Here is a 15,720-nt window from a genome sequence, read left to right on the forward strand (position 1 = left end):
ATACTGCTATGAGAAATCATCAATAGGTTTCAGAGGCAATAGTTTAAATGAAACAGAGGCAGAGAATTACCAGCTCTCAAAGCTATTGTTATACAAGTGAAATGTAGCAATCTCTGGGGTGTGGAATGTAAACTGACCAACGCACAGAACGCCGCAACAACCAGGGACAGGAGAAATTTTGCCAAGTCCAACAGAGCAAATCCTTCCTCTTATTTAAAACAAACACATGCACCAAACCATGGGAACTTTACTGGCCACAAAAACTTGCTTATGGCCTTATTTATAAGGTTTTGAGTGGGGGTGGGGGGAACCACCTCCTATACAGCAAAAACTGCATTTTACTTAATTTACCACAGAAGGATGAAAGTCTGAGTCAGCCCTTCCTAGGTTCCAGTGCTTCATAGCTCTCATGATACTCACAGCACTAAGCCATCACTTCCTGCACAAGGCTACTTAGAAGGACTATCAGGATGCAGTAATAGGGAAAAGGAAAGGTTTAAAGAGGGATCAAGTGAATAGGAAAGTTTAAGGGGGGATTGATGAGGCAGGCAGTCTGTTTGCTCCTGGGCTTGTTTCCTGGGCTGCAGTGATTTGGAATGGGTGAACTCAGTCACTGTCAGAGACACCCTCTACTGACTCCTTTGGCCAGTTGGGTTGTTGCATTCAGAGGTCCTGGAAGATGCTATGTTCAGCCCCCTTCATCGCATCAGACGTGAGGTCTGGAGGACCCAAGTTTCAGTATAACAGAGATGGACAGTTTCTCTTTGGATAATGGATGCAGAGGAGATTGATATGATTATGGAAATTGGATTGCTAGCCTTTCTGTGTGGAGACAAAAGGGGACAAGGTACCCTAATGAATGCAGCACTTTAGAGGAATAGATGTGGTGGCAGATCAAAGTCTGTAACGGAGCCAATAAACTGACAACTGATTTTATTATGTTAGTGCTGTCTCAAAATAACACACCCACTCAACTAGGAAAGTGACTTTATTTTCATAAATGTTATGCTATTTTTGGTGCTCAAAGTAGATTAATTTTGAGATTATAGAAGAAACATACCCTTTTATTTTCAAGACCAGAAACGCTGGGCCTGATCCTATGGAGTGCTCGGTACTCCAGTTGTCATTGGCTTCAATGCAAGTGAGGGTGATCAGCACCTGCCAGGATTGCTCTGTCCCTGGCATGATTGAAAAAGAAAACAGAACAGAGCTTCACTGAAAGGATTTTCTTAGATCACGTTGTGCCTTTTGTTCCGTCTTGTTGCCAGTAAAAATATCCATGTTTGGGAACAGAGACAGGTTCCCAGGCTGAGACAAAGAATTCTGGGTGTGCAGCTGAGGCAACAATCCCTCTCTCTGGTAGGAGGCTGGTCACGATGCAGTACTGCTATGTCTAGATCACCTGACACTGGAATGCTCTTTTTGTTTCCTTGACTAAACTGTTAAGCCTTGTCTATCATCTCCACTGGTGCTAATAAACCAGGCCCTAGTGTAGACAGCCCTACTGCTCTAGCTGTTGCTTTTAGCTCCATGACAGTTAGACATGCTCTGAGCTTCTTTACTAGTGTAAACGGTCTGCAAATATCTTCTGAACCCAGGGCTGTCTATACCTGGACTCCCACTGTTGCTATACCGCAGTGCAATGAACTGTGACTAGCATGGATAATATGTACTTAACCTATGCACTGGGATGTTGTGGGGCTTAGTTTGTTAGTAAAGGCCAAACTTTCCAAAAGTGGACATTGATTTTGGGTGCTCAAACTGTGATGCCTTAGGCAAGATTTTTGGAAATGCTGAGCACCCACACCTCTAAATGAAGGCTATAGGAGCTGCAGCACTTCTGAAAATTAGGCCCAAGGCATCCCAAGCTGGGCACCCAAAAAAGAGAAACCGGGCACTCCTAACTCTAATGAAGTACCTCCGACAGAAACATCTGTAGATGGACAAAGTTCAAAAATGGCAAATATTTTACTAATAGGGATTGTCCTTCCCAAATTTGAACAGCTGGCAGATATGCTATGGATATTATAATATATCTTGTTTGTTACTATGTCTCCGATTTCTGCGGTCCTTCAGTACACTAATGACTTGGTATGAAGACAAAGAATGAGCAGTGCTATTGAATAAACTGTACATGATTGGATGTTAATGTAGAACTGATTAAAATGCCAAAGTATCCTATCTTAGTTTCCACAAGGTTTTGTATTATACTGGGCATATCCCCAAATAATCTCTTTCAGTTATTCCAAATCCCTAGTGAGGAACTGGATGGGGATATTTCTGGGAGACTATACTTATCTGAGTCTGGAAAGTTAAAGTTTTCAGAGAGTGCATCGGAGCGAGTTTATGGTGAAAGCCATATTAGGTTGGAGCACTGAAATCAGTGGAGGCAAAATGGCCCCCAATTCTGCTGTTTACCCTGTGTAAAACATGAGTAACTCCTCCTGAAATCAATGGAATTGCTCCAGGGTAAGATTAGAATCTGACCTACTGAGACACTTTGTGGATGCCTAGCTCTGGAAGCGCTGCAGGCTTCTTGGGCTGAGCAGTTGTAGAGGATGCCATAAGTCTCCAAACGTGAAAACTGGTCTTAGCCCTAAATACTGGCAAGTCTTCTTAGATCCTCCATGCTATTTAACTGTGCTCAGAAAAGACCTATTCTACATAATGGTTATAATGCTGGTGGCACCTTCTCTACACCAATTCTCTCTCCATTGCTACCACTGGTAGAGCTGAACCAGTAGTAGTAGCAGCAGCAGTGGAATAGTTTAAGAAAAATGCTAGTATAGACATAATGAGACAGGACATAGATTTAAATATGGAATAAACTACACACTTTTCATGATTTTTTGTCTCCTGACCTGAGAAGTTGACATGGAACCCCATGACTATGTAGCTGATCATCTGTTTACAAATACTCAGAAGAAATAAGGATGTATTCATTAGTAATTCAAGCCTTTTTGTTCATTTTTGTATTTTTTCCCCTTCATAAATATGGATGTGGAGCAGCTCTGTAATTTATTAATACTGCAATTTGACCTATTATTGGGATGGTTACTGTATGAAAATATTGATTTAGTATAAGAGGGGGCTGTCAGAAGAAACATGCAGGAAGGTTAAGAATGATTCAAGATAGCCACCCTTCTGTTTACATTTCTGGGGTGGTAAGGGACAATGCCTGAACTACTAGTTCTGAAGATTTTATCGCCTCTCCGGCCAAAGCTCAGGAATGGAGAAGAATGAATGAACTCTGGCGTTTAAAGGGATACAATCTCTTCTCTGGAGGGGGTTGGTAGCTTGGGGGAACCAGACTGATACACAGGCACATGCTGAGAGTGTTTTAAGAAATTAGGCCTTCCTAGGTTACCATCAGGGATGGGGAGCCTTTTAGGTAAGACAGACATGCATGTAGGCAGTCGGTCATAAAATCCTTTTTTTCTCAAATTCTTTGTTCCTACTGTGAAATAAACAATACTTTTTGTTTAATGAGGACTGTCTGATCACTGTAGCCCACTGGTCACAGACGCCCAAAGGGAAGAACCACAGGTACTCCAACTCAGTTGGACCTGCAGGGTAAGAACTGTAGACACAGAGAGTACTGTAGCCCAGGGCCTAGTGGGAGAATTTCAGGTCTAACATCTGAGGAGGTGCACTCAAAGAGGCCAGAAAGGATACTGAGCTGCAGCTAGCCCTGCGACTGTGACAGCTACTGCTTTACTATTGGCACTGCTGTGTGATATTTTCAATACCTGTATGGTTGAGACTGCAGACGCAGTTTAGTTGTCATTTTGCCTCTTTGAACAATCTCATTCTTCTCCCCTGTATGTTCTCATTGATTTTCAACAAGATTACGAAGCACCAGAAGTCCCTCTTTCCCTTCAAAACTTTTGAAAATAGGGAGTTAGGACAGAAAAAGAGCATACTGGTGAACAAATGAGACTAAGAGCAGCAGCCTAGGACTGCATATATTTTTCCCCTACAGAGAATGTTGAAGATATCTGAAAGGAGGTAGGAGAAACTGGCACAAAAAGGTGCACTCAGAACCAGTTTAGAGTAGGAATATACTGTTTCAGTTCCAAAACAGTGAAGCCAGTGCTGTTCCTACCTGTCTGACGGGAGGAGCCTCCACTATCTCCCTCACCACCTGTTCGGTGTCAGATTTCCTTTGGTTTTACTGCTGTCAGTTGGCCAATCTAGCTGCAGAAGAGTCAGTTGGAGTCCATTCTCTCCTGTGCATCATCAACAAAACAGCCAGCTAAGTTCTGATTCCAATATCTTTATTGCTGCTTATGAGGTTGTACAAATCAGAAAGAGTACAGCTTGAATTTCATACACCAGGGTGAGCTCAGTGCTATACAGTGAGAAATCTTAGTAACTGTTAAAGTGGGAAAATCTGCTGTGGAAGCCAATTGACAGTGAATAAACATACACCCCCACTAAGAGGTCATTTTCCCCTGACCATAACCATGTTAAATACAGAACTAATAATATCATTATACTACTTTTGGAGAGAGACAGAGCATTAAAAATGGGAAAATTTCTAAGAAAATTTGACTTTTTCTGTCAAATTCTGAATTCAAAACATTGACCAGGTTTACAAAAATACATACAGTATGTTTAAAATTAATAATCCTCTTAAAAGATCCCCAAACAGTGGAAAGTATGGAATATGCAAAGTATCAGAGGGGTAACTGTGTTAGTCTGTATCCACAAAAACAACGAGGACAACTTTGCATCTGATGAAGAGGGGAGTTTTACCCACAAAAGCTTATGCCCAAATAAACCTGTTAGTCTTTAATGTGTCACTGGACTCCTCAATGGAATATGCAGTTAATCTCACCCGAACAACCTTAATTCTGCTCTGTACTGCTAACTTGCTATCCTTTCATATCATCTTTGTAAGATGTTGTCCTTTTCGAACAAGGACTTTTCTGAATGGATTTTTGAGTAAATTTTAACTTCCTTAACTTTAATAAATCTACGGCACATGGTTACAGCCAATTTACATTTGGAAAAGCCGCTGTACTTTTACAGTTTCTGTGTTGAGAGTAACTATTTATTTCAAAGGACTGGGGTGTGAGTTTTGTTTTTCATGTCTCCAGTGTGGTCCTCTGTCAGCACACTAATCTCTACAAGCCCTCACTTTAAAGGACCTTTGAGATTTGGGTTTAGGAAATTTTAATTCCTAGATATGCTAGCTTTTGGTTCAAATAACATTCTTGTAATCTGGTGACATGCATACTTTTCAAGAATAACTGTTCTCAATAATTGATTCAGAAAATAGTAAAATATGCAGTTTTTCTGTACACTACAGATCAAAAAGGGCAGAAATCCTATGACAGTAAATATAAATAATTTATACATTTAATGAAGGCTTGGGCCTCAATTCTGTGGGTGGAGCTTTGAACCTGCACGGAGCCCTACTGAGGTTATTGGATGTCACAATCACTGTATGGTTAACAAAAAGGTGTTCTAGAAAGATGCATTCTTACTTCATGGGGTCATTGCTTAAATTATCCCAAGGGATAACACTACCTCTACACTTCATTCTGAAAGTAGTGACGCGGGGCCATGTTATAGTTATTTGAGTAATCCTAACTGTGCAATGCCATGCTTTTCTTGTGCTCTGTCTAGACTGGGAAAATTTACCAAAAAATAAAAACAAAAAAACCCAATCCCCCTGGTTCTACTGACTTAGTGAGAATGGATTTGTTAATTTTCCTTGTATAGACACAGCCTTAACATGTGTGTTCAGGAATCCTACTTTGATTTCAAGGCATTGCAGAGTTTTGGTAGTTTACCTAAAGAGTGAGGTTCTTTCAAATCATTTCTTAAAAGATTACAGTTGAGTCTGCTCAATCTGAACAGGTGCTCAGATCCCTATTAGCAACATGTTTGGCCCTGTATTACACACGATGAGAGCCACAAACATGTTTCTCTGACTTTCCATGCCATGCACATCAGGTAAATTCCTTCCCTGGGGCATTCCTTACATTTCAAAAATATTTGGAAATCACTCTGTGCCTGGGAAGTATTTAGAAAGAAACAGAGCTGTCTGCCTGGGGACTTTACTGGGGTGTCAGAGGCAGACAGAGAAGGGCTTGATAATCACTGCTGAAGCACCACAGCACATTTTCTACTGTTCTCCTTGCTCCCCCTGTGTCTATTATCTATTCCTTTTCTCCCCATCTCACTCCGAGTCTCCCTTCCCCTCAGTCCTAGCCCCAGCTCCCCCCATCGTCCACCCACTTTCCCTCCCCTCCCCCTCCTCTCTACCCTCAGCTCCCTCTTCCTCTCCATCCTAGCCTCAGCTCCCTCCATCGTCCACCCCCACTTTCCCCCAGTTCCTCCTCCTCTCTACCCTCCCCTCCCTCTTCCCCTCCACCTAGCCTCAGCTCCCCCCATCGTCCACCTGCTTTCCCCCACCTCCCCCTCCTCTTTACCCTCCCCTCCCTCTTCCCCTCCGTCCTAGCCCCAGCTCCCTCCATCGTCCACCCCCACTTTCCCCCAGCTCCCCCTCCTCTCTACCCTCCGCTCCCTCTTCCCCTCCGTCCTAGCCCCAGCTCCCTCCATCGTCCACCCCCACTTTCCCCCAGCTCCCCCTCCTCTCTACCCTCCGCTCCCTCTTCCCCTCCGTCCTAGCCCCAGCTCCCCCCATCGTCCACCCCCACTTTCCCCACCTGCCCCCTCCTCTCTACCCTCCCCTCCCTCTTCCCCTCCGTCCTAGCCCCAGCTCTCTCCATCGTCCACCCCCACTTTCCCCCAGCTCCCCCTCCTCTCTACCCTCCGCTCCCTCTTCCCCTCCGTCCTAGCCCCAGCTCCCCCCATCGTCCACCCCCACTTTCCCCACCTCCCCCCTCCTCTCTACCCTCCCCTCCCTCTTCCCCTCTACCTAGCCTCAGCTCCCCCCATCGTCCACCTGCTTTTCCCCACCTCCCCCTCCTCTTTACCCTCCCCTCCCTCTTCCCCTCCGTCCTAGCCTCAGCTCCCTCCATCGTCCAACCACTTTCCCCCAGCTCCCCCTCCTCTCTACCCTCCGCTCCCTCTTCCCCTCAGTCCTAGCCCCAGCTCCCCCCATCGTCCACCCCCACTTTCCCCCACCTCTCTACTCTCAGCTCCCTCTTAGCCCCGGCTCCCTCCTGTTTTCCCCCGCTCGTCCCCCTTCCTCTCTACTCCCCGTTTCCCCGCCTTTCCCTCAGCTCTCCCTCTCCGCCCCCTGCTCCCCCACGGCGGCCCGCCCACTCTCTGCTCTGTTCCCACTCCCCTGCCTTCCACCTCCCGCCTCTTGATTCCCTTCTCAGCCCCCCTCCCGCTGCACGTGACCTCGGGGGCGGGGGCGCGCGCGCGCGCTGCTGCACCTGTCAGTCAGCGCGTCACTTCCGCCAGTCGCTACTGCCGCCGCCGCTGCTAATCCGTTGGGGACCCTACTAGCCCAGGAGCTCCAGCTACGGAGGGGCCCGCGGGTCAGATTGTGTCGGGGCCGGGCTGCTGCTTCGTGCTCGGCAGCAGCTGCAGCTGTGGAAGGAGGAAAAGCCGAGGAAAGCGGCGGGGCCCACACCGGACCCCGGGGTAGAAAGAGGCGGAGGAACCTGCTGCTGCTGAAAACGGCGGGGAGGGAAAGTCATCACCTGGCAACGGTGAGGGGACTGGCACCGCGCATGCGCCACGGACAGGGTCTGTGGGGGGGGCTGTGGGGGAGTCAGATTGGGGTGGGGGAGAGAAGTGGGGGGAGGGGTAGAATCGAGTTCTGTTTGGAACCTGCCCGAGGAGCTGCTCGGGGCCACGGCCTGTTATAACATCGACCACATCTGCGGGGGGGGGGGTTTGAAATGCAGCTTCTTTACCCATTGGCCCTTGTGGTGGGAAGTTCTGCTGGGCTTCAGGCCCGTTCTGGAAGCAGCCCGTTGGGGACATGTAACTTCCGTCTTTCTCACTGCTCTTTATTCTCAGCCAAGGTTACAGAAGTGCGGGGTGGCGCCTAGGACTGTTTGAGGCTTGGCCTCTGGGAGAAGAAAGAGGATTTAAGTTGTGTTCCTGGAGTTGGATGTGTGAACCTGCTGTTTGTTCTGCTATGGGACTTCTCTTTCCCTAGTCACAGGGTACAGCCTTCATACTTCGAGCCAGTGGAGGCTTCCTGCCTTCTTCGCCATGACAGCCTTCTGAGCTTGATGCCTCCATCCCACAACAGATCAGCCTTATGCCCCTGTGAAGGAACTTAGGTTGCATTTGAGTTCAAAACTAGGCAAATCAGGGACTTACACTGATGAAGTTGGTACTGGATAGATTTGGGCTCTGTGGCTGTAGTGCCTAAGTCTTCTATGGGCTCTGAGGCCTCATCAGCACTGAGAATATTGTTTTGGAGATTTGTCTTTTAGTCTGATGCTAAATTCAGCTTTGAAGGAACATGTCAGTGTGGGTCCTTCATTGGTACTGAGAGCTCCCTAGGGAGTTAAACTTATTACTAAGGCCTGGTTAAAAATTAGATTAACCTATCTGTGTTGCTTAGGCCTGTAAAGAAGTTTCTCACCCTGACCGCTGTAGTTAGGTTGATCTAACTCTCGGTGCAGGTGCGGCTAAGTCAGTGGAAGAATTCTTCTATAGACCTAGCTACTGCCTCTTGGAGAGATGGATTAACTACACTGATGGAAAAACCCCTCCTGTCAATGTAGAAGCATCTACACTATGATATAGCATCACAGCTGCAGCACTGTAGCTGATTCACTGTAGTAGCTGTGGTGTAGGTGTGCCCCAAGTAGGCGCATCATGGCACCAAAGTGCTGTGTTCCTTTTGAAATGAGTTATTATTCGTGGCCCCTCAATGCTAGCATGTTCCTCTATGATAGGGAAGTCAGCGCTGCAACATAAAGCTGTTGGTGCAAGGTCATCTTTATTGCAGTTTCCTCAGCCTCTGGGGGAAAAGCACGTTGTTTTGAAAATATTTTGATGCTGCTGGTAAGCACAAGGGAAAGAGAGTGAAGTGGCTGGAAATTAAATATACTACAATAAATGATCGAGGTTTGTTTAGTACTACTGTTCCTTGGCTATGTTTCAGCCCCTTCTGTGTATGGAAAGTGAAACTGAACTTATTAAAGCTAGCTGTTAAGTTTTACTTTATATTTCTGAGAAGTACTCAAGGATGGAACATATGACAAAAAAATGAAGGGCATCCAAACACTGGTAAACTTTAAACAGGATGATTTTTAGAGCAATTAAGGTGCAGTAGCACCTCTGTAGAAAAGGTAGGAAGGTGAGGATTCATAGATTCATAGATATTTAGGTCAGAAGGGACCATTATGATCATCTAGTCTGACCTCCTGGCACAACGCAGGCCACAGAATTTCACCCACCACTCCTACAAAAAAAACCTCACACCTATATCTGTGCTATTGAAGTCCTCAAATCGTAGTTTAAAGACTTCAAGGAGCAGAGAATCCTCCAGCAAGTATAGCAGACCCCTACAGCAAATTTTCCATGAAAGGTAGGCATATGTGCCAATACTCAGAAAGAAAGCAAATAGCTTTTTGTCATTTGGAATATGGGGAATTCTTGTCTATTTAGCTACTTAATATTTTCTAGTCTGGTTGTCTTTAGATACCCAGTAATTACTGTTATTACTTTTGGTTGCACATCAATATTTTTGATAATACCAAGGTTCTCATGCTGACTGTGAATGACAGATGAGACATTCTGGTCCACCTGCTTGTATCTTTACTAAGATTTTGGTGGATTTCAATAAGTATATTTAACAAATCCTCAGACACCCTAATTTAAGGATGTATTGTTTCTTGTTAGGCCAAGTCCCTTTCTGATATCAAGCAGGAAGATTTACTTCTCCCTTCATTAATATTTTGAAAAAGAGAAGTAGCAAAGCTCTGGCGTATGAAAGTATCTTCCCTACCCATCTCTGGAAAGTTTGCTTAGTCTTTTATAGGAATAGCAATAAATGGAGCATGGCCTGAATAGTTTTCTGGTGTCTGGCAGGGGAGATAATTTTAAAATAAACTAAAACGCAGGGTCTGAAGCCCTCTGGATTTTGTACCTACCAATCTTGGCAAGTCTTTCCAAAACAAAAGGCATTAGCCAAAGTCTTGGATTTTTTAAAGACATCTGAAGACTTCCGTTAAGATGTTTTGGTGATATTGAATCCCTAATCTGCTTAAACAAGTTTTATTTAGAATAATGCTGAAAATTGTGATGTGTACCTTTTGGAAATGCATAGTTCTGAGAGGAAGGTCAGTGGCATGATGCCCAGGAGCACTGAGATAACTTGTGCTGGCTTGCCTGCTTATAAGCACTAATGGTGCAACTGATATGTTTTGTTTTCCAGGATCTTACACTATTCACTGTACATCAGAAATAGGAGAAGACAGATATTTGAAATATGGCTTATTAAAGAACCTTAAGTTATTGGAGAATTCTGCAGCAGATTTTAGTGAATTCTGTGACAACCATTTCAGCAGAGAATATACAGTGTAAACCACTCTCTAGTTTTACACTGTAATAGTCATTGTTAAATGAAAAAAATCTAGGATTCATCCTGACTTAAAAATGTCATTTACATAAGTATTTTTGTCCCCTCAATACTCTGGGCTGTGCAACAATGATAGAAACAGAAATGTAAAAAAACCCCTACATTTCACAGTGGAAGTACTGAAAAGATAAGAAGCTATCCATCCTGCCAAAAACAGATATTTGACATTTAAATGGGGATTCTTCATGTCTTGAACATGAGTGCAAGCTGTACTAGTCAGGCAAAAAGTGATTTGTATTCTTTCATAATATCTGTTTTAAGTAAATGACTTCCCTGAAAATCTAAGCTTCACACCCCTCTTTTAAGGCAATCTAGGAAAAAATAATGAAAATTCATTAGAACAGACAGAAAATCTGTTCCTCCATTCTTGACACGATTGCAAGAATAGAAGTAACACATACTATAGTCTCATGAAATAAAGTTTTACATATCCTGGACAAGTGAATGAGTGGAGTTTGTGTTTCTTATAGAAAACAAAGTGGAAGAAGTATGCCTTGCACTTGGAACAGAAGGTGGGAAGGCTTGATGATCCTTAGTTCCTTTGACAGGTTTCAGAGTAGCAGCTGTGTTAGTCTGTATTCGCAAAAAGAAAAGGAGTACTTGTGGCACCTTAGAGACTAACAAATTTATTTGAGCATAAGCTTTCATGAAGTGAGCTGTACCTCACGAAAGCTTATGCTCAAATAAATTTGTTAGTCTCTGAGGTGCCACAAGTACTCCTTTTCTTTTTAGTTCCTTTGGGTGTTCATCCTCTTTGAATACACAGCCTTTTGAAGATGTGCTACCTTTGGGTCACAAGCCTCCTCCTGAGGCTCATTGAAAGGGCAGCGCAAACTCCCACGCTGTGGGTGGATAGGATATTTCAAAATTGGAGGTGTGACAGGAGCGTGAGTCTGGTAATCCTTTTTCTGAAAAAGAAGTTGTGGATGTGAAGAAGAGAGATCTGTATGGAATGACAAACTGCTTCAATTCTACACATAACACCAAATAACCTTTGCTGCTGGCCAAACACCTGGCTAAAAGAAATAATTAGTAACTCACTGTTGGAGGGTGAGAGAAATTATTTTTTGCAAGGCTGCTAAATGTTTAGATTGTGAGGAAGGAAAGTGATGTTAACTTTGAAAGAATGGGTGTACCGTTTTAGAGCCAGTTATGTTTTTGCTGGCTACTCTAGGGATGGATGCTGTTCTTTAGAAACTTTTTTTATTTAATGCTTATGCAAGCCTTCTGAACAGTTGATATTCCCCTCTACTCACATGCCTTTTTTTTCTTTTTTTTTTTTGAGGAATGTGAAGGGATATGGTGGGGGTTGGTTTTTTTTGTATGCCGTTCCAATAGTGATCTGCTGAATAATCTGTTTTTGTAATTTTTCATGCTGAAGTTGGATTCCAACCTAGAATCTAAGTATTATTTCACTTTGTGAGAAGCTAGCTAACCTTTTGCAACCCCTCTTTGTGCCTGTTTCTCACTGAACATGTCTTTCTGCACATTTCAAAACATTTTCTTTAAAAAGAATGGTATAGTATATTCCTTGGTAGAATTAGGGATTAGTTTTGATTTCTGGAATATATTCTTGGTCTGTTGTTGGTAATTGAATCTGAGTTGACCAGACTTTCACAATGCTCTGAGAATACATACAGATCAAATCACAGATTTATTTTTCAGTGCAACTTCTATTATATATTTTCTTTGGACTGTAGTTAGAATATAGTTTCTACAATACTGTGTGTCAGTTTCATGAAGAGATAAATGCATTAGAAACTGGGTACAATGAGTACATCTTTTATTTTCAGTATGTGGGTGGAGCAGTGTAATGTTAGAAATGTACAATATGTTGTAGTTGTATCTAGGTCTGCTTTCTGGCTGTAGCCAAATAAGGAGTGTTATTGTGATATGGCAGTTAATAGCTATTCTCTTTTTAATTTATGATCCCTCACCTGTGTATGCATAAAGTGTTCTAATATCTTATTTAGGTATTCTGGGTATTTGTCTTAAGTACAGTATATGTTTTAGAAGGGAGAAAAATTGAATTTAAACTATAATTATTGCATCACATTTAAATTCTTGTCACTACAGTAAAGTTTATGGCCCTGCTCCTGAAAACTATACATGGGCAGGTGGCCTAGTCAGAGCCCCATTTAATTCTATTAAATATAAGACTGTGTTGGTCAGGTTAATTACTTGCAAACAGCAATTGTAAAGATTTTAACAGTGATCATTCTATCCTGCAAGCTTCTCTGCTCATACAGACTCCCTTTCCATTCCACCTTTCCCTGCAGTGTTTTAATTAAAACTTTGCTGCATATGTGTTTGATTTCATAATATAATACTTGGACAATATTACGGAGACAAAATAAAGCTAAACGTATTGTGATTAGAGTGGCAGCTGGTTTGTTTCTCCTTCTGCCCCACCACCTATACTGTATCTGCTTTTTTTTCTTGCTTGGGTGTAGGACTTTACATTTCATGAGTATCCAGTCTGTCATTGCCTGAGACCATCACTGGTCTAATCTTTCCAGGTCACTTTTAGTTTGATTGTGTCATCCTGTGTATTTGTTACCCCTTCAGTTTTAGTGGTGTTTGTAAATTTGTTTGTGGTTGAAGTTGCATTAAGAAACACTGAACCACAAGGCTCATTGGCGGTTGTTCGTTACTTTGCAGCAGCTCAAATAGACATAGCTGTGGAATGGAATTCTGTATGAACAGTGCATGCATGCGTGTTCAAAACTTTCTGGGACTGAAGGACCACCTTTTTGTTTCATATGGTCATCACCATAATAGAGGCAGTCTGCCTATCATAAGTGGACCAAGCACCACATTTTGTTGAGCATTGAGTTCACATGTGTTTTTGTTCAGCTGTCTGAGAGGGGGAGAAATAGAGACAAATCTCTATAATGGGATAATATTTATAATTATAGGTGCATTATGTACTTACATTATTTGCCTTTTTTGGGCGGGGGGAAAGCCATGTGAAATAGCTTGACTTCTGAACAGGAATCAGTCTGTAGCAGTAACAATAATTGTTAAATAGTCTTGTTTACAGAATGTGAACCTCTTGAATTGCATAGCTCTACTGATATTTTCTTCCTGTTAATATATTAGTTACTCAATTTTGCTTATTTTTATAATGCCATTACATTTATTAGCTCTGTATTATCTGATGGGTGGTGGTAAGTACAGGTGCTTGTTTTAAGGAGTGCTGTTTTTCATTATTGTAGGGCAAGTAAGACCAACATAATTAGCTCCTACACAAGATACAAAAGGCTTTTTATTTATTAACTAGTGGCTGTTAGGAATGAGATGTGATCTTTGCTAGCAGGAAGTTTCTTTATATTTCTGCACATGAGCACTGGCAGCAGCTGAGGGAGAGAATCTGGCAGTGTTTAGTGGTGTGTGTAAAGCAGCAAGCAAGGAACCTCTACTTTTGTTTTCTGGTATATGTGGTGGTTTAATCCATTTTTGTTGGTAAAATAAAATTACATAAGAATCTTGTTTTTAAGTTGTTGAGATATGCTGTTAAAATTCCTCTGGATTTGAGCTAGTAAGTGAATAAAATTATGTCTTTAATATATTAGTGAGCATATTTTCACAGAATGATTGATTTTTTTTTTTTAGTGGTGCTTGGACTAGTCTTTAACAGACTAACAGATTGCAGTGTTTCATCAGTGTATTCTTTCTAAAATGATTGTAAAATTGCAACCTAGTGCTTACATTTAAATCAAATTTGTTGATATTGGTTTTGTTTTTTACTAAGTTTACAAATAGAATATACAACCGTACAATAAGTATTTGAGATAAGACTTGTACATTTTTCTAAATTTTTAGTGTAATTATTGTAAGCAGTAATGTACCTTTGTTGATAGCCACTAGAGATTGTGGCAGTGTTGATTAAGACCTGTTTTTGTTTGATTTGTGAAGAAAATGTAATACGGATTCATCCTCTTAAAATCAAATGACTGTAGACTAAATTGTAAAGAGGAGAAAATACATACAGAAACACTCACCATCATTAAATAGTCTGTTTTTGTTAAAAATTATTTCCAAACAAGTATTACATAATACTTTTATTAATATGTGGTTTAAAAAACTATGATCGGTTGTTTGTGGTTGCGATACAATTTCTTCCCTATACTGACATAACTGCCAAATTGTCTTCTAATTGCAAGTTTTAAGAGTCACTATGGGAATGCTATTTTTATTTCTGACAAGTACATCATTCTAACACAAAATATTCTGTGCTTATATTTGTTTTGTTATAATACTAGAAGGCTTAAGTACTTTCTGAGGCTGTCCGGTTATGCAGGAAAAACTCATGGCAGGGTAATCTGGTGTTTGGGGTCATTCAGTAGAGATCTAGTCTTGTGTGTATATATTTATACTAAGTTTATAATGAAAGAATAATCAGTGTGGCTATTTCTAGTTCTTTTGATGCTGTGCAAAATTGCTGAGGCTTGTTTCCTTACAGCCAGTGTATTCCTGTTAACTAGTTAGATAAGGAACATGTGAGTTTAATAATCATCAGGTTAGGGACAGAGCGAAAAATGAAATGTTAGTATCTATTTGATAAGGCAGTCATTTCTGACTAAGCTGTAAAAATCGTCTTACGAACCCACACATTAGACTTTGTACCACTGCTTGTCTCAGATCATCACAAATTTAATAAGTCAGGTTTTACGTAGACCAAACTGTTAGATCTACAACTATAATTGAACACAAGCCTTTAATTGGAGACCTGTTAACTCAATTTTACACTGGTATCTACTGGTGATATGTCATAAGCTGCAAATAGGAAATAGTTATAATGTACTATGCACTCTTATATAGCGCTTTTCATCTTTAGATCTCAAAATGCTTTAAAAAGATCAGTAAGTAACATAACTTATTATTCAGTTCTCAAACACAAAATCAACTCTAAAATGTTCTTACCTTTTCATGCACACTAAAGTTCATTTAAAAAGTATTATTTCATTAGTGGGTGTGGAATACTTGTAATTCTGTTGCCAAGATAAGCAAATGCCATTAAGATTACAAAAAGCAAGGCCTGTAATGCTGTTTCCCTAGCAGATGTTGTGAAGTATTCACTCACCATAAAAGGAATATAACATACAAATAGATAAAAGTCATAAAGATCAAAGTGCAGAATGATACATGCTATTTCACCCTAATGTGTAGCTGATATATTTAATGTG

The 15,720-nt window shown here is 41.7% G+C and overlaps 1 protein-coding gene and 1 long non-coding RNA gene across 3 annotated transcripts in view; one reads left to right on the plus strand and one right to left on the minus strand.

The window, feature by feature from the left end:
- Positions 1 to 1,058: 1,058 nt before the first annotated feature.
- On the minus strand, positions 1,059 to 7,413 carry LOC141991933 (uncharacterized). Its single transcript, XR_012640497.1, has 3 exons — positions 7,359 to 7,413; positions 4,106 to 4,229; positions 1,059 to 1,178 (listed from the first exon to the last, which is right to left on the minus strand). It is a non-coding gene; the product is annotated as an uncharacterized LOC141991933 (long non-coding RNA).
- The window catches only part of FAM13B (family with sequence similarity 13 member B), a 76,795-nt gene continuing 68,432 nt past the window's right edge, over positions 7,358 to 15,720 (plus strand). For both annotated transcript variants that reach the window (XM_074960387.1, XM_074960388.1), the window contains exon 1: positions 7,358 to 7,637. The gene's annotated coding sequence lies outside the window, so the exon portion shown is untranslated. The remainder of the gene's footprint in view (positions 7,638 to 15,720) is intronic.

The sequence above is a fragment of the Natator depressus genome, chromosome 8, assembly GCF_965152275.1.
Source record: "Natator depressus isolate rNatDep1 chromosome 8, rNatDep2.hap1, whole genome shotgun sequence".
Lineage (NCBI taxonomy): Eukaryota > Metazoa > Chordata > Testudines > Cheloniidae > Natator > Natator depressus.